The sequence below is a fragment of the Dermacentor albipictus genome, chromosome 1, assembly GCF_038994185.2.
Source record: "Dermacentor albipictus isolate Rhodes 1998 colony chromosome 1, USDA_Dalb.pri_finalv2, whole genome shotgun sequence".
NCBI classification, from domain to species: Eukaryota; Metazoa; Arthropoda; class Arachnida; order Ixodida; family Ixodidae; genus Dermacentor; species Dermacentor albipictus.
The window spans coordinates 130291929-130309506 of NC_091821.1; the positions used below are offsets into that span (position 1 = coordinate 130291929).

General features: G+C 43.2%; 1 protein-coding gene across 2 annotated transcripts in view; it reads left to right on the forward strand.

Moving 5' to 3' along the window:
• The window catches only part of LOC135896838 (uncharacterized), a 159488-nt gene that overhangs the window by 31236 nt on the left and 110674 nt on the right, over positions 1–17578 (forward strand). The window lies entirely within an intron of this gene.

Below are 17578 nucleotides of genomic sequence, written 5' to 3' on the forward strand. Positions count from 1 at the left end.
AAGAACATAGCCACAGTTTTGCATCTGTCTGATGATTGGTCGGTTAATATACCGCAAGATATGTTAGTGTTTATGCATATTAACAATGCATCAGCGTTTATAACTACTGCAAATTGGCCAACGAAGTTAGTGCGAGTGAGCACACCTTTGTTCTGCATAATAAGACAGTATATAACTGCATAACACCTGTACATATGGTGTAGACTGCTGGGTATCTCTAAAGCACATAGACCTCTTAATGGAGTAGTGCATGATATTGAATGGCTTATTTTATTAAGCGAAAGCTTTAGATGGCTCATGGGACAAAAATTTGTCCGTCCGGTGTTATGGCACCAAAATTCAGTGGCACCAAAATTGGGGGTTAAATCCACAGCCTTTGGCGTTAATTAAGGGACAGTTCATCAAGATATAGTTAATTCGACACCACGTACCCGAGCACACGAGGGTTGGAACCTCTCGCGTGTAGCCGTGCACGGCTTAGCCGTGTCTGGGGAAAGGGGGATCCTGGAGGTTGAGCCGATGCTGGGTGCTTGGACCTTTAAGGCCCCCCGGCGGAGGCAACACACCTCTTTGGCCTCTGCTTTGCATAGACGGCACCTCCAGACTGACCCACCTGTAGGAAATCGGCAGTCGCCTTTTCCTGTGTCTCTCTTCCTACAACCTTCGTCTTTCCCTTAGTACTTTCCACCATTCCTCTCTCCTTCTCTCTTCTATTTACTTCCTTCTCCTTGGCGGCAAGGGTTAACCTGGTGTATGTATCCAACCTTGGGTATTTTATATTGGGTTATAGTGGCTACGTACAGCTGGCGTCTGCGTTTCCTCCTGGACTCGTGGCATCTCCTTGTTGGGCTCGGTGGTGGGCGGCTGGCGTAGCTGCTGAAATTAAATTATTCTGCATGGCTAAGACGTCATTCCCCCCCCTTTCCGATCTTTCAAAAAGAGGACGCGCCGAAGAGACTTTTCAGCTATTCAGCCAGCGCAAAGAACTTTCCCCCGCTTTCTTGTGATACACGGTGAAGATCCCGAAAAGACAGGTTGAACTATCTCACCTTTCATCGTAGCTAAATGCCTTACCGACACACTAGGTGCTGGCTACAAAGTGACGATAATGAGCAGTGGCGACCTTCTTCTTGGGGTCCGCGACACTCAACAGCATGGCAAACTCTCTAATCTCCTAGCATTCCGTAATGTGGCAATCACCATTACTCCCCACCGATCATTGAAGACATGCAAAGGAGTCATCTCTGATGAAGAGCTATTGAGCCTAAGCGAGAAAGAGCTCCTGGAGGGCTGGAAAGAACACAATGTTATCCAAGTTCAAAGAATAAAGATCAAGCAAGACAACCAAGATATTCTTACTAAGCATCTCATCCTTACCTTTGCATCGAGCATGCTACCAGAAACCCTAGAAACGGGATATACCAAAATTAGAGTCGGGCCTTACATCCCGAACAACCCCCGAAGATGCTTCAAGTGTCAGAGATATGGCCATGGTTCGCAAAGCTGCCGTGGCCGACTAACCTGTGCAAAGTGTGGCGAACACGAACACGACTCAAACAACTGTAATGGCACACTCCGCTGTCCCAACTGTGATGGTGGACAACCAGCATACTCTAGAACTTGCCCTACATGGAAAAAAGAAAAAGACATAATCACAATGAAAATCAAAGAAAACATCTCTTCTCAAGAAACGCGTAAACGTGTTTCCTTTTTCCATACCTCAGGGTATGCTGGTGCGGCGCGCAAGGGGGCAACGTCGCAGCAGACTCCGGCTCCGGCCCAGCCCACAACGAGTGTGGTTGCGGCATTGCCACCAGCCCCCCTGGCGTCAGCAGCCAGCGCTGCTGTGCCGTCCCTAAAGGAGGGCCTATCGACCTCTGGGTCGGTGGCCTCGAAGGCCCTGCTTTTCAAGGCAAGGCCTACTCTGAAAACTCCCCGCTCATGTGAGCGGAACTCCTGCGGCTCCCAAGAGTCGATGGACACAATCCCGAGCCAGAAGGCGCATCTACCGCCTCGGGAGCGGCGTGAGTCTCGCGATCGCTCCAAGAAAGACAAAACCCATACCATAATCACGAGGCTTGAAAAGGCTCCGTAAGTCATTTCTCTAACTTGACTCCTCTTGACACACAGCATAAAAACAAGAACAATATGGCTACACAAATAATACACTGGAACGTTAGAGGTCTTATCCACAACCTTGATGACATTAAAGAACTCTTACACAAACATAACTCAAAGGTGCTCTGTGTTCAGGAGATGCATCTTAAATGCACACAAACAAACTTTCTTTGTCAGTACGCCATCTACCGTAAAGACTGCAACGAGGCGAATACCTCCTCTGGCGGTGTAGCAATAGTTGTAGACAAGTCCGTAGCTTGTCACCAGGTCGCCCTTCAGACGCCCCTTGAGGCAGTGTCAATTCGGGCAATTCTTTTTAATAAATTGATCACCGTATGTTGCTTATACATACCCCCAATTTTCATCTGGAAAAAAGTGATTATTATAACGTAATTGACCAGCTTCCGGACCCTTACATACTCGCAGGCAATTTTAACGCCCACCACACCATGTAGGGAGACTCGTGATGTGACGCGAGAGGTCGTTTCATTGAAAATTTTCTCGTGAACTCCGGTGCATGCCTCTTCAACAAGAAGGAGACAACTTATTATAATATTCGTAATAATTCATATTCATCGACAGACCTGTCTATTGGCTCGGCTTCAATTTTCCCGGACTTGCAATGGCATGTAATAAAAAATCCCTATAGAAGTGACCACTTCCCTGTAATGTTAAATTCAATGCCTCAACATGAATGCCCCCTACATACACCCCGGTGGAAACTAGCCTCTGCCAAATGGAATGATTTTAAGGAAGCAACTTACTTATAACGAGAACTTATCACTGGTTTTAACATAGACAATGCAGTAGCATATTTTACTTGTTTTATAATCGACGCAGCTGAAAAGTTCATTCCCCAAACACAAGGTCATTCTTGTAAAAGACGGGTCCCCTGGTGGAACGAACGGTGCAGACAGGCACGAAAGAAACAAAACAAAGCGTGGGATTTGCTACGTCGCTCCCCAACTGCAGAAAACCTCATAGAATTTAAACTGACAAAGTCACAAGGGAGGCGCACGCGGAGACAGGCAAGGAGAGCTAGCTGGGAGAGGTTTCTCTCGGGCAACACATCCTACACTCAAGAATCTAAAGTTTGGAGTGGTGTAAGGACAATAAAGGGGCAACAAATCCACCCTCTGCCCTTAGTGGACGACCACTTGGGACCTTGGGACCTTGGAGGACCAGGCGAACGCTCTGGGCGAACACTCCGAACATGTATCAAGCTCCACACATTACACAAAATCATTCCTCAAATATAAACACTTAGCTGAACTTAACACACGTGATCGTAAATGCCGTCCGGATGAACCATATAACCGTCTTTTTAACATTGCCGAGCTTAAAGCTGCATTCAGCACATGTAGAAGCTCTGCATCGAGAGCTGATAGAATCATCTATGACATGATTAAGAACTTACACGAAGACACACACATGACACTTCTGGCACCTTTCAACTCTGGGCTGCCGGATACCTCCCATCATCATAGAAGGAAGCTATTGTTATTCCTGTCTTGAAGCTGGGTAACGACCCTTCCCTGGCGGCAAGTTATCGCCCGATAGCTCTTACAAGTTGTCTTTGTAAGCTATTTGAAAAAATGAGTAATCGTAGACTTATACATTCCCTTGAACTGAACAATATGCTTGATCCCTATCAGTGTGGCTTCAGAGAAGAGCGGTCCACAACTGATCATCTTGTACACATTGAAGCAAATATCCGCGATGCATTTGTACATAAACAGTTCTTCTTATCGATATTCCTCGATATGGAAAAGGCGTACGACATGGCGTGGCGATACGGGATCTTGCGAGACTTGTCGGGCATGGGCATCCGTGGAAATATGCTAAACATAATAGAAAGCTATCTGTCCAAACGTACCTTCCGCGTGCAAATCGGCAATGTATTGACGCGACCTTTTATACAAGAAAATGGTGTACCTCAAGGAGGTGTGCTTAGCTGCACGCTCTTTATCGTGAAAATGAACACCCTTCGTGCTTCATTACTGCCAGCCATATTTTATTCTGTTTACGTAGATGATATACAAATAGGTTTCAAATCCTGCAACCTTGCAGTGTGTGAGAGGCAAGTACAACAGGGCTTGAACAAAGTATCTAAATGGGCAGACGAAAACGGATTTAAAGTGAACCCGAACAAAAGTTCGTGTGCTTTTCACAAGAAAGAGAGGGATCGTTGCAGATCCCAATATCGAAATGTATGGCCAGCAAATCCCTGTGAACAAAGAGCACAAGTTCTTAGGTATCATACTTGACTCGAAACTAACATTTATTCCACACATAAAGTATCTCAAGGTGAAATGCTTAAAAACAATGAACTTACTGAAAATTTTATCCCATACAACATGGGGCAGCAACAGAAAATGTTTGATGAATCTTCACAAAAGCCTCATTCGATCACGATTGGACTACGGTGCCATGATTTATCATTCTGCAGACCCGAGCGCGCTAAAGATGCTAGATCCGGTTCACCATTTAGGAATCCGACTGGCCACTGGCGCTTTCAGAACAAGTCCCATTAAAAGTTTGTATGTAGAATCAAATGAGTGGTCACTCCATCTCCAGAGAACATACATCAGCCAAACATATTTCCTGAAAGTCCACTCTAATCCTCAAAATCCGTGTTTTAATACCCTTAACGATATTACAGATGATACACTCTTTCGTAATCGTTCCTCTGTAAGACAGCCCTTTTCACTTCGTGTGAGGGAGCTTAGTGTTGAAATAGATGTCCAAATCCTCAACCATCGCCTAATGCCTCCAACTAAGCTGCCACCTCCTTGGGAGTGGCAGATGATACAATGCGATATATCTTTCATGCAATTTACAAAACATGCTCCAGAGATTGAAATCCAAATGCATTTCCGGGAGCTCCAATACAAACACTCCTGCATGGAGTTCTACACAGACGCATCGAAGTCACGCGAGGGGGTGTCCTATGCAGCCGTCGACCGATCCTTCTCAGAATCCGATGTACTGCATCCGGAAACAAGCATCTTTACGGCTGAGGCCTACGCACTGTTGTCGGCTGTAAAGCACATAAGGAAAACAAAACAAAAGATCTGTTATATATGCGGACTCCCTAAGCGATGTGAAGGCTTTGATGTCATTTTGTAAGCACAAAAATCCAGTAATCAATGAACTATATTCCGTCCTCTGTAAAGCATATATATATATAACCAGCATGTCATCATATGCTGGGTGCCGGGTCATAGGGGCATTGAAGGTAACATTCTGGCGGACCAGATGGCCACATCAATTGCATCCTATTTTGTTCATCCTACCGCTGCAGTCCCTGTCACAGATCTGAGGCCCTTCTTGCACAGGAAACTGCGAAACTACTGGCAACGCTTGTGGGACAGGGAAACAAATAATAAGCTGCACGTAATAAAGCCACAATTAGGGTTCTGGCCTTCTGCAATAAAATCACGCCGGACAGATGTCCTATTCTGTCATCTTAGAATGGGACACACATTTGGCAGCCGTAACTTTTTACTCACCGGAAATGACCCTCCAACCTGTGGGAGATGCAGGGAGAGGCTGACCGTCCTCCACGTCCTCCTGGAGTGTGGGAAAGCCGAATCTGAGAGAAGGAGACATTTTTACTTAGCATACCGTCAACACATTCCTCTTCATCCTGTAATGTTTCTCGGTCCAGAACCGCTTTTTAATACAAACACAGTCCTAGGTTTCCTGAGAGATGTTGTCCTACACGTTATTAGTCCCATACATTCGTAGCGCTTCCTCTCTTGAGAGGATTCCGCTGTGATAGTCATACTGTATAGCACATGCCTCCAGGCCCTTGTGTTTCAAGGGCTCTGGCGAGGCAGTAGTGCTCCAGGTAATTTTACCATCTCGCATATCTTTTATAATGCATCATTCTCTCACGATTGATTTTATTGCTCATAGAACATGTCATTACCATCGACATAATCTTATAACAGATGGATTTTACGCACTCTAGAGCGACTATTTTTAAGGCCCCTTTACAGCCACGTCTCATCAACCTCATTGAACTCATAACTACACTGCGAATTCATCAACACTGGCTTGGCGCTCTTTGGCCATACCTGGCCCTTGCGCCAATAAAAACCACACATTCATTCATTCATTCACTCATTCAAGATATAGTTAATTAAGGCACTTGAACCCAAGACCTTTGGTGTTATTCAAGGGACAGTTAAGATATTGTAAATAAAACTAGTGCCCACAACCTTTAGTGGGAGTCGAAACCATTTGGAGATATGAGCGAACTGGCCATATCTCCAAGTTGGATTCCAATTGACACCATGAAGGTTGAGAGTGGAACCCAGTACCTTAGGTGTTAATTAAGGCACTCGAACGCTCAACCTTTGGTGGAAGTTGAACCCACTTGGATATATGGGCGAACTGGCGATATCTCCAAGTTAGATTCTAATTGACATCGGGAAGGCGGAGAGTCGAAACCACAACCTTTGGTGTTAAAGGGACCCTGAAACGATTTTGACGATTTTCTACAAACATACTGAGTCGTTAGAGTAGGTCCTTATGATCATTAATTGACACATCTAAGTGCTCCGCGTAAAACATGTAATTTATTACAAGGTTTTAAAAATGCACATCGCTGCCGATCTCAGCACACTGCTCGGTGGAATTTTAAGCCGCCCCTACTCATATGACAAAAATCGCCCATATGACGTCAGTGGGGCGAGCTATCCAATTGGCTGACCAGAGTGCGTGATCAATAATTTTTCCAACTTCATGGCAAACAAATGATGTTTGTAATAGTTGGAATGTTAGTTCATTTGTTTTTATAAAAAGAAAGTAACATAAAGAGAATGCACAAGAACAATCTTTCAGTACACTTGAGCACTTCCGGCACACAGCAAGTGTCGTCTGCTTGGGTTACAGCGTGCTCCGTTTTTGACAAGAGCTCCGCGGACAGTGTCGGCCTGTCTTTTCACGAGCGCTATGATTCGACTTTGTTGCATTGTGGACTGCAAACGTAGCAACTGGCAATATGTCAAGCTGCGACATCGTGTCCCTCTGCAAGCCAGTAGATGAGCGGACTGGCTGCAGCGCATTGGACAGCCGCTATCCGATGGGCACCAGGATTTGCTTGATTGCGACCGTCACTTTACACCGGAAGATTACTAACACAATAGCGTTTCGCGAGTCCAGCATTAGGCTAAACGCAAGCACAAGGGGACAGGGCCTGGCCGTGTCCCGTTGCGTGTCGCTTCAGGGGATGAACAGAAGCGCAAATGTGAATGGTCTGCACGGTGCAGCCACCTGGTGGCATAGAGCTCAACCACACACAATAGCAGTAACAACATGTATTCTTCTTTGCTGCTGGTGTAAATTTTTGCAGGAGTGTAATCGTTAACACGTTGTTTTTGTAAATGTTTAAAATGTTTAACTCTTGGTTACAGCAATATTAGCTCTATCTTTGGTTGGTTAAGCTCTGCGCCAACGGGTGGCTGAACCGTGGAGACTGATCAGGCAGCTCACGTACGTCCACGCTAAAATTCCCTCATCAGCTTGAGTTTATGCCTTCACCGTTCCGTCGAAACGCTCTGCTAGTGTGTGATAACCGGAATACCAGACACGTTCGGCGCTACGACAAAATGCTCGCAACGCACGCTGCTTCGATAGCTCTCACTTGGGGTTGACGGCCAAGCCGGTAGCGGAGACATTTCGCGCGGGCTCCAAAACAACCGGAAGTGGACGATGTGACGTCGCATCGTGACGCAGAACCAGTGAAGGCGGAGCTTAGCCTCGATCGCTCGGCGAACTAGTTGAGGAGGAAAAGCATGGCTAGGGAGGAGGGTAACTTGTAATCGCTTGTAGCTCCATTAATACGTAACGCTTCACTTAAATTGTGGTGCGAATGTTCTACTTAAGCTGTACCCTACGCGTCTACAAAATTTGTCAGAACCGTTTCAGGGGCCCTTTAAGACGAAGTTCATTAAGGCACTCGAACCCACGACCCAACATAGAGATATGGGCAAACTGGCCATATCTCCAAGTTGGATTCCAATTGACTTTGTGAAGGACGAGAGTCGGACCCACTGCCTTTGGTGTTAATTAAGGTGAAGTTAATTAAGGTATGCTTAATTAAGCTAGAGTTCATTAAAGCACTTGAACTTATGACCTTTGGAGGGAAAAAAGTAATACAAAGTTACAACGCCTTAGACTGAAAATGTCAATAAATGTAATGAATGTCTTGTGAGCGGGCAGGCTTTTGCCTTCATCCTCTTTAGCGTATGCTAAAGTGACTGTCAACTTTTTGTTTTCTTAATTTGGGCTGCCCCATTTTAAGAAAATGTGCAGTGCATCCATTTATTGGATATGATTGGCAATGTTAATTTGATTGGAAATCTTTTTTATGATAAGTGTGTAATTGGTGATGATATGTTGCATATGTTAGGATGATTATTATGATAAACATTGTGTCCCCATGCCATCCATGAAACACAAAACCTTATGGGCACGTCATCTGACGCATGAAGTGGCAATCTCGCTGCCAACCACAATGCCGAAAGATACCACTACACAGTATGTCTTGTGGTAATCACTGCACAACAGTTTAAACTCCGCAGCAACCGCCGCTATCCATGGTATCGTGGCTGCAACTTAGTTGTAATGGCTATCCATCGCAGATTTATTAAGCAGCCACGCTCATTGTGAATTTGTCTCTTGTGGATGGGGTGCTATCGCTTCAATGTAATGCCCATGGTATCACCTTGGCACATCCCTTCTGGGAGATTGGCCAGGAATGGACACATACCAGTATCAGATACACATTGCCAAAGTTGTGTTGAGTTTTCGGGCACATAGCCAGTGGCACCATACCTAGTGACATAAGTTCTCTACTAGTCCAGACAGCAGCCAGCAGCATGTTGTCTCTTCAGGCAGAAACCCAGTGGCCCATGTTGTCTGTTTGGCAAAACAGCAGCCAGCGCATACTTAGTAGTCAAAGCTAGTAGACAACTTGGGTCACTGGGCTTGGGAAAGAGTTTAGATACTGCAAACTGGGTGAAGTTCCCAAAGAATGCTAATCATTTGATTGTTTGTTTGTTTGTTTGTTTGTTTGTTTGTTGAACCTTGCAGGCCCAAAGGGCATTGTGCAAGGCGAGTTACAAGATCAAAATGAATAACAGTGAACAGGGGGCCAACATTAGGCATTGCATGATTACAAAACATTACAAAATAAATCAGAATTAACAAAATAAACATAGACAATATGGAATATAAATATATGTAGACACATACAATAAATATAAGTACATAAAAGAGAGAAGCCTAGCATGGTACATGATACAGGCTAGTATGGTGCAAAGTATACATGGATTCTCCTAGCAGTACAAGCTATACACATGCTCATGGAAAGAAACATGATTTGTTAATGATGCAGTCGAATCGGGAAGATCATTCCAGAGTGATGTCACGCGTGGGAGTGCAGGTGAATTGAAAGCTTTTGTACCTCCGAAAATGCATGAAAAACTAACATGATTATGCAAATGCCTAGGCGTGCGCAGTGGAGTGCTAAGCAGCAGGGGTGAAGGCCTGTCTTTGTAGGTGTACTTGTGTAACAAGCACCAAAGTGAGACCAAGCAGCGATTTTCTCAAAGGCATGAGAATGTTTTCTTTTTTCATTTCACACATACTGGGTTGTTAGTTATAGTTGTTGGAGATAAACCTTGCAGCTCTGTTTTGTATTGTATCTAATTTTGTGATCAGATAGCTCTGGTGCGGCGACCTTATCAGAGATGCAAATTCAAATTGGGGCGTACATAGGTTACCTAAGCCAATTTACGGACATGAGCAGGCAATTTTTTCATGTTCCGGCAGAGATCATGAAGTGAGTGGGAGGCTTTAGCACAGACAGACGTAGTATGGTCAGGGCAGGTTTGGTGTCAAATGCCGAGGTATTTGCTTTAGCACAGACAGACGTAGTATGGTCAGGGCAGGGCAGGTTTGGTGTCAAATGAATGCCGAGGTATTTGCATTGAAAAGTGTGTATGCGCCATTGGATGCTCCATGCTCCAGCTTATGTAGATGCTTCCATCAGTTGGAGAGAGCACTTCCTCTCTGGACTGATGTGCGGGCGTATGAAGGACTGATGCAGGCGTATGCAGTGCTTTTGCAGGGAGGGTGGGGGGGAGGGGGGGGCTCATGCGTAGTTATGCTACTCCAACAAGCACTACGATGATGACCAGTGAGCTCTCTTTGGAAAAGTATGTAATTTTGAGCAACAAAGTAGTGTCAGATAGTGAACCTTTGTTCTGCTTTCCAAACAATAGACTACTACATCAAACCTGTTAAGTATAATGTTGGGTAATAGATGCATCTAAAATGCACAGACCTCTTAGTAAAAAAAAAAAAAGAAATGCACTTATAATAATGATTCAAGTACCAACAAAATTCCTTTGTTATAACCAATTTACACAAAAAAAAAATACGGAGGGGACAGTCATCAAAGAATTTTATTTAGACAGAAAAGAGTACAGTGGAACCCACTTGTGACATTACTGGTTTTAACAATACTCAGGTGCAACAATAAGCAGCAATGGTGGTGAACTCTTGCATGTATTCTATGGCCTACCTACAATTATGTTCCCATGCTCTGGTATTGCTTATAACAATTAAATCTGGCTACTGGGTGTTTGCTCCGAAAGAAAAGGAACGTGCAATCATGAAAAAAGAGAGAGAGAGAGCCGCTGCTATGGCCTGTGTGCCGCACATGCCTTTGCTGCATTGCCAGCCTCGCGCGCCGCTGTCCAATCTTCCTTCCACCCCCTGAAACATGAGTTGACAACGCTGATGGGGGTTGGCAAGGGCTGTCCACTCGTGTTTCAGAGGGATGGACAAAAGACAGAGGCAGAGGGGTATGGAGGTGAATGCAATGGCTCACATTGTTATATCGTTATATTGTATTGTTATAAGTGGGTTCGACTGTGCAATCAATTAGTGGCCTGGGAACATTGTAGTAAGTAGTTCATTTTACCATAAAACACACACAATCGTTCATGGTGCCACGGCTGTCTTTTGTTGTATCCGATATTGTGTTAAAGCAGGTATTGTCTTAAATGAGTTCCAAATGTAGCTCATGATTTTCAACAGCTTCCTTGGTTTTTTCACGTGTCTAATATTTGGCCTCCCCTTTCTTTGGGCCACTGACTATGGACCATTTTGGCACAAGGGGCATAGAAGAGTTAAATTTATTTACATATGTTTCGCATTTCTGTCTGCTTCCACCTCTCCTCACCATTCTTCTCTCGACTAACATCAAACATTACCTTTGTCCTTGTGACATTTCTGCTTCGTCGTCTCGCATTGTACATCCACATGAACTGCTACTTGCATTTTGGCATAGCTTGTGAACAGTGAAGTACATGAACACATACGTTACATGTCATTAATGTTGGGATCTGTGCAATGCATAAACACAAACATAAACTTTGCATGAGATGACACATTTCATTGAGTTAAAATAAAGACAATTGTACACATTGAGATATTTATGCATATAGCATTTAATTAACCAGTTTATTAACAAATTTTTTGTTTCACATAGGTTGCAACATATATGTTTGATCAGCATAATTTGCAAGTATTTAAGTCTCTTTACGTAGAATTTAATTAAGATGTTTGAAGGAAGCTTTTCCCAATGTTGATTCCTACAGGCACGTTGGATGTTCCATAATTTGATAATTCTTGCTGACACTTAGTTTAGACAGCCAGTATATACATAGGTCATTAGAGAACTATTTGGTAACCACCAATTTCAAATGTTCATTAGTGTATTACTAACATACCTGCCTTGTAATGGCACTATGCAGAAAGCTGCAATAATGATGCTGTCACTTCTAAACTGGGGTCACGCTTGTGTGTAATTAAAAACGAGGTAGCATGTTTGAAGCGCAAGTGCAGGTAATGCATGGATGAAAAGCACCAGAGAAGGCACCCAGCCTGAACTGAAAATTATCATTATTATTATTATTATTATTATTATTATTGTTGTTGTTGTTGTTGTTGTTGTTGTTTCAATTTTCTTATTGAGTAAGAAAAGTCAGCATTCCAGTTCTGTACAGTTCGCTCTTTTTATTTTGTTTTTATTTTTTTCTGTTTGGCTTCGGTTCGATACCCTGTTCATGGCAGCCATTAGCTGTACTGCTGACTGCCATGTCGACATCCAATAGCTTGACGTGCAACAGCTTCAACACTCACACTTTGAACCAACCGACAGGATGCAGCGAACATCTCTCTCTCCAACAAGTGTAATACCTGGCACTCAGGGCAGCACCAACTATAGCTAATAGTTGACAATCAGGAGACTTCGATTACTAGTAACAGTGGCCATTTCTGGGAAAGGATGCAGAGACATGACTGCGCAAGTAGACGTGAACCCTTGTCCGAGTGATGCAATGATTAGAAGCAAAATGAGATTTCATTACTCTATATAAGGTTGTTATTACAAAATGGAATGTACTGGAAGAGGTCCCAGAGTCGGAGATGGAATTTATACCTCCTATACATGGTATATACTAAAAGGAAAGTAACTTAGTTATAGCAACAACAGTAAAACAAAAACGATTGTAAAAACAAACTAAAAAAGAAAACAATTATAGAAACATACTAGAACACAAATTTAAAAAAGTTGTACAACAAAACTTAATTAATATACAATAAATGTGAACAAATTGAACAGAACAGCAGCATGTTTTAACAATTCCACAATTAGCTTTCCTTATGCTCAGTATTGACTGCCTTCTTATCATGGAAAACTGGGAGACACCACAACCACTTCAAACACTAAGTGAGAGCCTCTTACCGTCGTGTACTTAGATTTAGGTGCACAATAAAGACCCGCAAGTGGCCAAAAATTAATCTGGAGCCCCACAACAATGTGCCTCATAATCAGACCATGGTTTTGCAATGTAAAACCCCAGAATTTAATTTAACTAATTTGGGAACTGAAAGCTAATATAACTATAACAGAATTAAATGAGCAGCCCCCCCCCCCCCCCCCCCACACACACACAGTGGAACCTTGTTGATACAGTTCTGTTGCATACAATTTTCCTAAGCCAACATTGATGATCGACAACAACAGAAAATGACCCAATACAGGTACACTTCTTTTCTTTTCTTTTCTTTTCTTTTTTTTTTTACCAGTTCATATGTTCTCGAAAAACATGAACTTTCGGCACCAGCATTCAGTATATCGCCAAACTGCTATCGTATGATACGTTTTCTGGCTGCTAGACCCCATGTAAACAAGAAAAGGCACAACATGCACACAATCAAGAACAGTAGCCCCCCGCTGCAGCAGCTTTCCCGCAATACTTGCCTGCCTGGCTCACGTCATAAAGCCGGCGTCAGTTTCTCATCTGGAACCAGCAAGTCTACTCGTGGGTTGGTGCACACTGCGTTCACCAACACTACTGCAGTAAGCATCTTCACCCTATCTATTTGACACCACATGGGGCGTAGTGCCATTGGAATCGTACTGCATCCTTTTAATAGCTGATAACCTAAATATACCACCGTTTCCTGCTGCAGGTGGCACAAAGTGAGTGTCATTTTTCTTGCTGGCGGCATTATCGGCATTGTATTCTGGCGTCGCCCACCAGCTCAATTTCGTTTGTTTTCTGTCGCTGTCTTAAAGCACTATGCAATAGGATAACAAAATCGTGTGTATCGGGTCGTTTGGGCCCCACCAGCTAGAAGTGCGTTGAAGTCTTATGCTGTAACGATTTGCACAATGCTTCCCATTACGTAGATGGCAGCTAAGTTGTCTGTGAAATTTTTTTTGTGACTTTGGATTGTAACTTTCCCTGGTTAGTGTGTGTTTTTATCTCATTTTTCTCCCAAATGTATGAATGAGGTTCTGCTGTATATAGCTTTTTCTCACTGATTATGTACATCCAGAGATTGTCAGTTTCCTACATGTCTGCTATAGGGAAGGGGGGGCTAGAACGTGCTCAGTGATGGTGCAGATGGCAGTGCCTATGCAGCCAGCCTGTAAGGTGTCTATAAGAACAATGACAAGGTGAAAGAGAAATGAAAGAATTCAAGCTATACAAATTTGTGTGCCCTTATCTTTTTGAGACAAGTGTACTAGCTACCACAGGCTAAGAAAAACACCAAGCAGCACAAAAAGATAGAGCTCACAATTTGGAACTGTGCTGGGCTTGCCTTGGAGTTGCCATGTTAGCAGCCAAACATAAAATAGAAGCAACCGAATTTACTGTCGCATGTTCACATAGAGCTCCAAATGTACATGCGTGTGCATCCATTTCTAAGCATACAAAATACAATGGGTTCCAAGCTATTAACGGTAGCAAAAAAATATAAAATACAACAGGAAGAAAAAGAGAGCTCTCCCACACAGAACGTGCTGGACCTCCTTTCCTTTAAACTGTTGAAGAGTGTATTAAACCCCCCTCCCCATTAAAAAAATTTAACAAGCAAAACAAAGCAAGGCTACAGATTTTAAGTGGTCACATTGCTAAAGAAATTTGAACTGCTTGCTCAATTTTAATCAAATTTGTGGGCACGCTTACGAGCAATACTGAAGGGCTCTTGGCAATATTCATTATTCTAGAATATTTTCCAAGGTGTTATGGCTCTTGAACATTCACCTGGCTGTGTTTAGTGAGAAACGTTTTCATTCCATGATTTTGACAAAGTTTAGCATTCTTGTGCATATACAATATTACATTCTAAAAAGAGTTTGTGCCCATTGGGGCATATGTATGGTCCACAAAAATCTATTTTGTGTGCCTTTCCTTTATTGTATGCCGAGTAGTTCCAGGTAATGAACAGCATGCATTTTTTCAGTGTGACAGCATTCTTGACAGGAAAGTAGTAAGTGCAGAGTTACAGAGATTTCAAGAAAGAAAACGTAAGCAAGACAGGTGACACTTATTATTCGGGGACAAAGATACACCCCAAACGGTGCAAACTTTTTTTAGAGTGCAGGAAAACGGTACTGTAGAATCTATTTTTTTATATTTCACAAATTTTTCTAAGTTTATATGAGTGGCACTGTCAGTGTAACCTTTTGCATAAAATTGTGCCCAGGTATAGAATTCTGCATTGTTTTGTGGCATTTGCTTCAAGCATTCTTTCTTTTTTCTTTTTTGCCACATTTAGGTGTCGAGTACACTGACTCTCACATGTAACAAGCACTGCTGGTTGCTTTTATCCAGGTGACTTGTTTTGTGTTTGCCAGAAACTATTCCCAAATTTTCTCTGCCTTCACTTAGGTCCATTGTCACTTAGGTCCACTTAGGTTCATTCACCTTGGGAGCAGCCGAGTAGCTCAGTGACTACTATGGCACGTAAAAAGTCATCATCATCATCATCAGCCTGATTACGCCCACTGCAGGGCAAAGGCCTCTCCCATACTTCTCCAACAACCCCGGTCATGTACTAATTGTGGCCATGCCGTGCCTGCAAACTTCTTAATCTCATCCGCCCACCTAACTTTCTGCCGCCCCCTGCTACGCATCCCTTCCCTTGGGATCCAGTCCGTAACCCTTAATGACCATCGGTTTGAAAGTATGAAAGCATAAATAATTTTTTTTTAAATGCTCATTCTAGTTGAGACGTCCTGCAATGGCATCAGCCATATTTTTCACCTTGTCTCAGTTAAGGTTTTGTCATTCTGAAACAAAGGTGTGCGCTTGGAGAATAGGCTTGTTTCCAGTGTATGGAGTTATTTGGCTACTCTGATAAAATCCAAGTAGAAGTTAACAAAAGAAAGTAGTCCCCCGGCAAGCTGTTATTATTCCAAAAAACGTAATAACTCAAAGGTTTTAGTCTTGGCACATCTATCATAATACCTCCATAGGTAACAGAATAATACCATCGTGTACTGTGATGATGCGCCGATAAAAAAAGCCAAGGAAACACTGGAACATGCTCGGGGCATTGCTCATTCCACGCACTCTTCATGCACACTAGGGAGCTACAACTTACAGCATGCACCATGGCAACACCAGCATAGCGCAAGTTATGGCGAGATTGATCAATGTCTACAGTGCTTAGATTTGTAGGCACATGCACGAAACCTCGTTGAATATGAATAAATGTGCAAATGCATAAATGAAGCATTGTAAGGCTGGCATAACACCAAACACCAAGGCTGGCATAGCCTAAAGAAACAGTTGCGATGGCACCAACAATACGGCAGCATTCACACAGACTCCGGCTGAGGGTAGCTGAACGTGCACAAGAAGTCAAACTGAGTCCTAGCAAAAGAATGTGATGTCAAGAAGAAAAGATGTCTCATTTATGAGAGCCGAACAAAATATCAGCTGAGACAGAGATGTTGGAATGTGATGGCAATGAAGACATTAATGAGCCATTCGTCTAATCCATCATGCTTGACTTGTTTTGATCCGATATTCTCAACGTAAGGGATATTCACTGATTTTAGAACTAGCTTCTGTGTTGACTAAGGAAGGACCGAGCGTTTTACTGCTCAACAATAAATTTTTGCTTACCGCTACATATTGGTTGCAGACAAAAATAAGAAAGTTACTTCAACCAAAATTTGTCCTTGTGAACTGAACAGTGATTGTGGACTGTCAACGCAAGAACTTATTATTTTGAGCCCTAATTTGCCTCAGCGCATTATACACCAGGTTATGAACTACTGTCCAGAAAATATGGTACACAGCCAGGAGGCCTCGTTTTACCAAAGAGGCCCATACTAAGGCCTTAGTTCCACCAGAAGCAATAAATTTTATTTCCTCCTTGCCCTCCTCTTGATTCTTTTGCTGTACTTTATGAGCCAGTTAAGCATGCCAACCTACCATGATTTAAACCTTTAAAGAATTGGAATAAAGGAGGGAGACTTTTCCAGGGAAATCCATAGTTCAATGGTGATTTGCATAGTAATGAGTGCTCTTTATATGCTACAGTAACTTGTTCAATGAGCTGAAAGGGTCCCTCACTAGGTTTGGACTTTGCAAGCAAAAAAGTGTATTGTGTAGATCATGTTGTGGCGATCATATCGGCAAAGTGTTGCGCTGATGTATGCTGCGAAAGCAGTTGAAAACGAAAGCCTTTGTAGCCCTTCACTTCAGAAAACTCTACCACCCTGCTGGCAGGAACAACATTGCAACTCGTGCATTCATGTCATGCATCCCACCTGCAGCACATAAATAGGCAGTAGCAGTGTGAACTCTGAGATTCTTGTTGTACACAGAGCATGTAGAACTCCCACCAGAAATTTGCCATACAGCATTAGAATGGAAGAGAGCCAGAGAAAAAAAATCACCAACAATTACGATACTCCGTAATGTGAAATTTGAGCACAGCTCTATATGTGCTTTCATTTCTCAATATTATTGGCTGGCACAGACAATCTGTCACATGTGGCATGTTGCAGATGGAGCGAAGTGTCGTGCAACTGCATTGCTTGTGGGGAATCGCAAGAGCATGTGTGTGA